The following is an 8517-nucleotide window of genomic DNA, read 5'->3' as shown; positions in this document are numbered from 1 at the left end:
CCCACGAACTCCATAGATAACTACTCCAGACTAGTTGTGCAACTCACATGGAAACTTGCTACCCTCCAGTGAATGTGAGGTATGAGTGAAGATCGGCAAGATGTGTCACCTGTTAACGTTAATTGTCTGATATTGTAATTAGCTATCTCTTGCCAGAAGGAGCTGCATTTCCTATAATTGTCATGATGGTATTGCTTTTACTTGGCAGGAAAGACCCAAGGAGTTTCAGACAGTTAAAGGGTGCCCACAACACTTAATGCATGCAAGATTACTGCACAACTTTTACAACCTTGAAAGATGCCCCAGCTATAGGAAGCAATGGTTAGGCACAAAAGCTCTCCTTCAGTAGTAGACCTCTGTTTTCATATGAAGCAGGGTCTGTAACTAAAAGACATGGCCTATATTTAAGGCACTGTGCTACAGTAACTGGGAAAACTCGATAATCATTAACTCTTTGTCTTCCTACTGACAGGCTTTTTCCATTTGGACTGCACAGTGCACTGTATATCCCCTGTATTGCTATGTGACCTGGAGCTATGGTAGCTCTGCTAACAGAAGGGTCTGTAGTGACTGCAGCATGGAAGTTCAGGCTCCAGGTTGTATTTCTGGTGCTGCAGAGTGGAGACCTGTGTCCGTTACATACACTAACCTGTCTGTATGTAGACAGGTACCCTCCAGAGAGGAGAATCTAGCTTAGTTAGGTAGGGCTATTCCAGCATAAAGTCTTGCTAACAACTGGAACATCAGACATTGCTGGGAGTGTTGTGGTGTGACACTGTGATTACATTGCAAACGCATGGCATTAAAGATTCTGTGGGCTGTGACCCTTTCATTTTACTTCTTAGGTTCATTACTCATGTAACCAAATACAAGTGGTGTGACACATATGTTACAATGCAGTGCTGGGTAAGTACAAGTTGACTAGTACCAAAAATTATTTTTGGGGGGATGCAAAAGTTGCTTAATTGTAGCTTGCCCAATGCTATTGGTATTTATCAGATAAGATGCAATCCAAAGCTGCTTCTTTCTTCTTGTGAATTTCCATATGGCTTCCAATTAACAATCTTCATTCAGATACCTAATCTGTAATGTTATAGTGCTTCTTTAAAGGCACCCACACTCCATACTTATATCCAGTCTCCATTAATCACTCGTACCTTCATATTTACTACTGGAAAATCCAAATATGTCTTGATGGATTGCAGCACACATTACATCATCCATACAACAATATTTTACATGATCTGAGACACCAGAGATCAGACATTGCATACTGTTACATCTGTTAACACATTTTTTTTTTAGTTCACTGCTTCTGGCATTTGCTACAGGAGAGGACTACTATATCATTGTTCTCATGCAATTTTTGTAAAAACTATTGTGCAACTCTGAGTGTCTATCACAAAATTCTTTGCAGTCAACTAAAAGATGAAAATGAGAATTTCATTCCCTAGCAGTGTTCCATACTGTGCATAAATGAGAGATTTTGAGCATGAAGTAGACTATGTCATTGAGACAACATTCTACCACATGAACCATTCAATGATGGACTGGAAGCCATCAAAAAGACAGCACTGCAACCCCCTGTTGGCTGTAGGTAAGACTAGGAGAAGCACTAGGCTGGTATTGGACATGAGGGAGAGAGACAGAGAGAGAGAGACAGAGAGAGAGAGAGAGATATAGAGAGAGAGAGAGATATAGAGAGAGAGAGAGAGATATAGAGAGAGAGAGAGAGATATATAGAGAGAGAGAGAGATATAGAGAGAGAGACAGAGAGAGAGAGAGAGAGACAGAGAGAGAGAGAGAGAGAGAGACAGAGAGAGAGAGAGAGACAGAGAGAGAGAGAGAGAGACAGAGAGAGAGAGACAGAGAGAGAGAGAGACAGAGAGAGAGAGAGAGAGAGAGAGACAGAGAGAGAGAGAGAGAGAGAGAGAGAGAGAGAGAGAGAGAGAGAGAATGAATAAATTTCTTCTGGCACATTATTATGCCTCAATATATCGTAATTGACAAAACAAAAATACAAAGAGTTCATAACTTCCCAGTATACCAAACAGGTGCAGTTAAAAGTATCTTCAGATTTAGCCAATGAACATTGTCATTTTGTTCCAAACCAGTTTTTATATGCAGAACAATTACAAAATTTTGTACGCAGACTGATCCCTTAGATTGGGTCTGAAGTAATCCAGTCTGCTTTTAATAAGATCAAAGATGCACTAGCAAATAAACAGTTGGTGTACCATATGAATGTCCCAGGATTTTTGCTTGTCAACTGATGCTTCATTTACCAGGTTGGGAGCTTCTCTCTTCCAAATTAGGGGTTTAGATGGTAGATGAAGTGTCTGTACACTACCCTTTCCTAATGGGCCTACACAGCCATTGAATATGAAGTTGTCACAATTATTTACCCTTTCAGGAAATTCCACCACTATTTTGTTGATAATTACACCAAAGTATATTGTGGCTGCCAACCTTTAAGCTTTCTTCTCAGTTGCAAATTAGTGTATGCAGAAGTGGTTCACTTCAGTAATACAATTTAAAAATAGTTTGTCATGGAACAGAACAGACACATTACCATGTTTACCTGAAGAAATATCCAGTAACTTTTGCTCTGAGGGATGAAGCTCTAAATATAATGTCTTTCTGGTGCATGATAACACTTATTGTCTGTGTTTCATGTCAGCAGCAATGTGTGTCATCTCCAAGACAGGAATCCTAGGTGGAGAGAAATCAGAATACAATCTGCACTTGACCCACCTAAGACACTAGTTAGATACTATGTGCTTCACAATAATGTATTATTTTGTTGTTGTTTTACCCAGTATAACTGGTGTAATTGCATTCCAGAGGACAGCCTGGAGAACCTAATCTTGTACATCCATTAAGCACTGGGGATCCTGAAGTGGTTAAATGTGCTGAGAAAATCAATGGCTATTGCTATTTTCCTTACCTGTAAAAGAGAGTAAAATGGATTATCCACAAACAACTACTCTGTCAAAGTGTGAAACCTCCAAACTGTGGCTCTGAAGGTGAGCTCCACCCAGTCTGGGTGGAAGAAGAGATTTAGGTGACATTACCTCATGCTCAAGAGTTTGCTTTCCAGTTACGGTCCTCTACTGCTGTGCACATTCAAATCACCCACTATATGCACAGGCACTCATATGAAGCTAAAGTTTAGGAGCACTGTGCTGCCACAAAAAGCTGAACACAGGTTGTAAGTCAGCTGGAGTGAGACGTGGGCTGCCAGATTCACTTGGACACAGATCTCTAGTGTGCCTGGTGAACTGAAGAGATCAGCAACGAAAAGTTATAGTTTTATTATCTAGAAAAATGTATTTTAGTATAGAGGTCTAGTAGGTACAGGTAGTACATATACATAATAAAGATGGGATGGCAGGCAAGATTGTGGAATGAGGACACAGTAGCATGTTCTGTTTCCCACAACCTACATGAATGCATTTGAAATTTCAGATGAGGAATCATAATTCAGGTCTTAGATATGGTAGCCAGGTAAGCTTGCAGCTCAGTAATATCACAGACAAAAAATTTAGAGCAGCCAGCTACTAGTCAGACTTGGGACAAACTATATGATACGAGATTCAAAACTTTCATGGCTTTGTTGACATTTTCTATCGTAAGTGGCCACGATTTCTTTTTTATATATGAAAAGTGGTCAAAACACTTCATCATAAATTTTAGTATTTCTATCAAACAAAGATTTGATAGATTCATCCACATTAGTCCATGTTGATGTAATTCAATAGCTGAAGTGAAAAACGTATAAGTAGTTTATCAGATGATAGCGAAAATCAAAAGATCCTAATTCCCAATACTAAAATAATATGGACACTTGCAAAAAACATAAAAATATATGTGGACACTACATTAATTGGCGAAAATGTGTGGATGTCAGCATAAATGATGGGGAATGCTATGTTTTGATGTAGCAAAACATTTATAAAGATTTGATATAGCACTATGGCAACAAAGGAGTTACTACTGTAATTTTGTGTTTCCTTGTTAGAGTTGTGGGGCATTTCAGTAGCAGTGCTATCATGTATAAACACCGCTGTGTTTCGGGCTTCCATATAAATCTGACCACTAACAAAATCTCTAACCTTGGCTATGGTGTACGAAAGAAGATGTTTCTGTAAAGGATAACAGTTCAGGGCTGTAAGAGTTTAGATTAGTGAGGTTTCCCGCTTTAGGCCCAAGAGTGTCCTGCAGTTGTAACTAAGTGAAGGCAGCAGCTTCTAAGCAGTCAGTGTATTAATTACATGTCACAAAGTACAATCAGTAAGTCTATAATAACTGTTCCACAGTCAGTGCCATTCTGCTCCAGATAACTTTACTTCTGCTCTTATGTGTTACCTTCTTTAGGACCGCCTGAATCTTTTGAAGTGTGTAGATTGTTGTTTTTATGGATCACACCTACAGATATCTATTATGAGGTTTGATGTAAGAAAAAGAAAGATTAATTTCTACATCTACATCTACATCCATCTACATCCATACTCCGCAAGCCACCTGACGGTGTGTGGCGGAGGGTACCTTGAGTACCTCTATCGGTTCTCGCTTCTATTCCAGTCTCGTATTGTTCGTGGAGAGAAGGATTGTCGGTATGCTTCTGTGTGGGCTCTAATCTCTCTGATTTTATACTCATGGTCTCTTTGCAAGATATACGTAGGAGGGAGCAATATACTGCTTGACTCTTCAGTGAAGGTATGTTCTCGAAACTTTAAAAAAAAGCCCGTACCGAGCTACTGAGCATCTCTCCTGCAGAGTCTTCCACTGGAGTTTATCTATCATCTCCATAACGCTTTTGCGATTACTAAATGATCCTGTAACAAAGCGCACTGCTCTCCGTTGGATCTTCTCTATCTTTTCTATCAACCCTATCTGGTACGGATCCCACACAGCTGAGCAGTATTCAAGCAGTGGGCGAACAAGCATACTGTAACCTACTACCTTTGTTTTCAGATTGCATTTCCTTACGATTCTTCCAATGAATCTCAGTCTGGCATCTGCTTTACCAACGATCAACTTTGTATGATCATTCCATTTTAAATCACTCCTAATGCGTACTCCCAGATAATTTATGGAATTAACTGCTTCCACTTGCTGACCTGCTATTTTGTAGCTAAATGTATTCGTAGCTCATTAAAGTTGTCTACATTGAAACTGAATTGCCATACCCTGCACCATGCGTCAATTCACTGCAGATCCTCCTGCATTTCAGTACCATTTTCCATTGTTACAGTACTTGGGCACAGTCAGCTTCAATGATTTTGTGCTGCCTTCTTGCAACCTGTGATTCTGTTCCTGCTCATGCCACATAAAACAGGTAGCTTCATGTTTCTATCTCGGTGTGCACGTGTAAATCTCCACTAGAACACACATGCTACAAAAATATCTGTAGCTAAAAATCTTGGGACATCAAATCTTTGTGTGTGCCTGTGCACAACACATCAGTTACCCACAGATGAGTCACTGCCTGTCTTCAGTTTTTGTTGTTGTCATGTTATTGTAATTGGTAAATGGTTGCACAATTGTGTTGGTGGCTAGTGCAGGTAGAGGAGACACAAGGATGATAACTGCTTTCAAATAATCGAGGTGTCAGTATTTTATGGTGGAAGTGAGGGACCACTTGAAGTCCGATTCATATGTAGGACAAAAATCCCCAGGGAATCCAAAATGAAGATGATTAATATGTGTCAGAAGGTGTAAGCCTACAACTGTGTGAAATCTTGCAGTTGGAATTAGCCCTTCACTGTTAAATTTGGTTGATCCCACGTGGCTCCCCTAGAAATATCATGTAATGTACAGTTGTCTTGTCAGTTGAAATAGAAAGCTTGGTATAATGTGTGACCTGTGATTAGTGAAAGTCAGAAACTGATGACACACAGTTTCACAGTGGCTGAGGATCCCGCAATTTAAAAAATGCTTTAGAAATAACAATTGACCCCTACCAAATTCCAAAAGCTTGATGTGCCTTTTTAGACTACAAAGAATGATCTCATGCCACATGTGATTTTTAGTATGGTCATATTATTCTTTCAAAAGTACCCTGCTACTTAAATGGAAACTTTTACACATTGCAGTGTACAGTTTTGTAATATGTCTGTGTTGTGGGGACATTATCTGGTGGCAAATAATGCAGATAATCTGAGCTCATTATGTAGCTCTAATTGCAAAAGTACTTTTGTAACATCCTGTTACCTAAATCTGATGTCATTATTTTCTCTAAACATAGTTGGCTGTGAATTACATGTTGAGATTGTCAGACAATTTCTTCCATAAGCGAAAGCTCGTAGTTTATAAATTTTTGGCTTGAAATTACTGTATGTTCAATCTCAGAAATGTCTGAGAAGGATTTTTAAGCATTTTTTAAATTATTATACTTGGAAACAATTACAAATAAGTGTATTGTTCAAATTTTGTAGCAGTATAGGCTAAGTAAAATCCTTCTAATGCAGATGACAAATTGATGTGTTACGTAGGTACTGTGCGTGAAAACTGCTAGCAGTGAATAGTCTAAACAGACAGATGTGTCTCAATAATGTCCAGTTTCAGAAAATCATCATACCATGAAAGATGCTTGTTGGTTATGTCTACAATAAGACAGGCCATTCATTATATGCTATTTCTCACAAAGAAAATCTGCAGTTGCCAACCCACACAATTTCAAAGTATGTGAACTACCTACATTAATTGTATAGAAGTTCTCATTGCTTGTCAAACCTCAGTCCATGCAAACATGTTCAAGATATGTTACTTGGTGCCTCCATATGCACAACAAAAAAATGACACACACACACACACACACACACACACACACACACACACACACACACACACGCCACAGTTGTTAGACTTAGGAAGGTGAATGATGTTTCCAGGAGAATAAAGCATGGGGAAAATGTCTTGCATATCCAGTTTTTCTACACCATTGTATAGAGTTGCATTCATCTTATCCCAACAGTATGTTCCTTTGTACATAGTGTGTTATAAATTTCTGTGCATGTTTCAGAGTTGTGCTTACATATAGCTCCTTCCACATCTGCATCCCTAACAGTTTTTTTTTAAATCACTGATTGTTTCCCTACTAGGAACTGATATGTGGATTATGCTGATTTAGGTACCCCCAAGTGTTCCACAGGTATGACTAGTGCATACCTGCATTATCTGTTAAGCCCTCTGACTCTTGATCAGTCTTGTAGAAAAGCTGTAAACTGATTTACAGATATTTTGCAAATGATGTACACTATACAGTTTTATACTAACATGACTTTTTTCCATATTTATTACCACCAGAAAATACTATGCACATCAAATGCTTCTATGCAAGTAAATTTGCTCATCAACCAGCCTACCCCTCTCTCCTATGACACAGTACCACAGTAGCAAATGCAATCACTGTCTGAAGTTACAGTAATTCCTAGATGCAATATTTTCAGTATAGTTTGACAAAAACTAACATTCCTTGTGTAGCAAATGCTCACAGCAGTTCCAAGACATATGTTTATTAGATACTTAGTGTAATGTGCTTTGTCAATGACCACATCCATACTAGTGTAATTGGGCACTGAACTCCACTGCTGGTTTTTCTGATGGGTGTGAGGAAGATGATGGGAATGTGTCCATGGATGTCTCCTGGTGTCAAAATAGCAACATTTATTAATAAACAGCAATATATTGGTTGTGGGCACTCTAGGCGAGGGTTGCTTCCATTCGTAATATTTTTGGTGGTGATAGAGGTGACAGGTGGATGTTCACAAACGCGCCAGCTGCTGCATCTGTAATTGCATTGGCATAACTTGAATCTGCTGCGTTGCCAGTGGCACTCCAGCCTTCCAGGACATTTTGCTGCAGCTGGAACAACTCACTGTGGGACTCAGTCATGCTGGCAACTGGGGGGTGTGGCAGGACAGATCAGTGCCCTGTCTCAGCAGACATCCCCAGCACCGACACTCTGGTGTGAATGGTCCAGCGTCCCTGGCCCTGCCCCAGTCATGGTGTTCAAGCCAGCAGCATCCAGGATAATGCCGACAGTGCATTATCACAAAGCACCCCAAGCAATGGCTCCAAAGACAGTGTCCTAAGATAATTAAGGCTGGATAGTTATGGCAGTGGAGTCACTCTGGCAGCTCCTGGGAAACTACGTGCATTATGACAGTGACTATTACAATGATTGTGATTGCAGTTACAACTCTGAACTGGTGGTGGTGGGGGTGGTAAGTAACACGGCTCTGCGTCACTCAAACATCTCAAGACAGATGATGGTGATGAGCGGGCTGCCGGTCCTTAAATGTGGCTTTCTTGCTGGTCTGCTGTTTTTCTTTCCCAGTAGGTCAGGGTAATATTCTGATGTTGGTCAGCTGGCCTATCTGATCCAATTACTGCCTCGATGTTGGTGCCCTGGCTTGCAGTGAGCTGCTTCTTGTCATGTCTTCTCCTGTATGGTGAACTGGCTGTTGACACAGCATTATCCTGTGTTACTGTACTCGGCACTCCACCGAC

The 8517-nt window shown here is 40.1% G+C and overlaps 1 long non-coding RNA gene across 1 annotated transcript in view; it reads right to left on the bottom strand.

The window, feature by feature from the left end:
- Positions 1–2893: 2893 nt before the first annotated feature.
- The window catches only part of LOC124742874, a 199996-nt gene continuing 194372 nt past the window's right edge, over positions 2894–8517 (bottom strand). Inside the window, exon 3 of the long non-coding RNA XR_007010271.1 lies at positions 2894–2947. This is a non-coding gene — a long non-coding RNA (uncharacterized LOC124742874). The remainder of the gene's footprint in view (positions 2948–8517) is intronic.

The sequence above is a fragment of the Schistocerca piceifrons genome, unplaced genomic scaffold (assembly GCF_021461385.2).
Source record: "Schistocerca piceifrons isolate TAMUIC-IGC-003096 unplaced genomic scaffold, iqSchPice1.1 HiC_scaffold_2340, whole genome shotgun sequence".
NCBI lineage: Eukaryota > Metazoa > Arthropoda > Insecta > Orthoptera > Acrididae > Schistocerca > Schistocerca piceifrons.
Note: the sequence above shows the minus strand (reverse complement) of the source record. Positions and strands in the feature narration are given on the sequence as shown.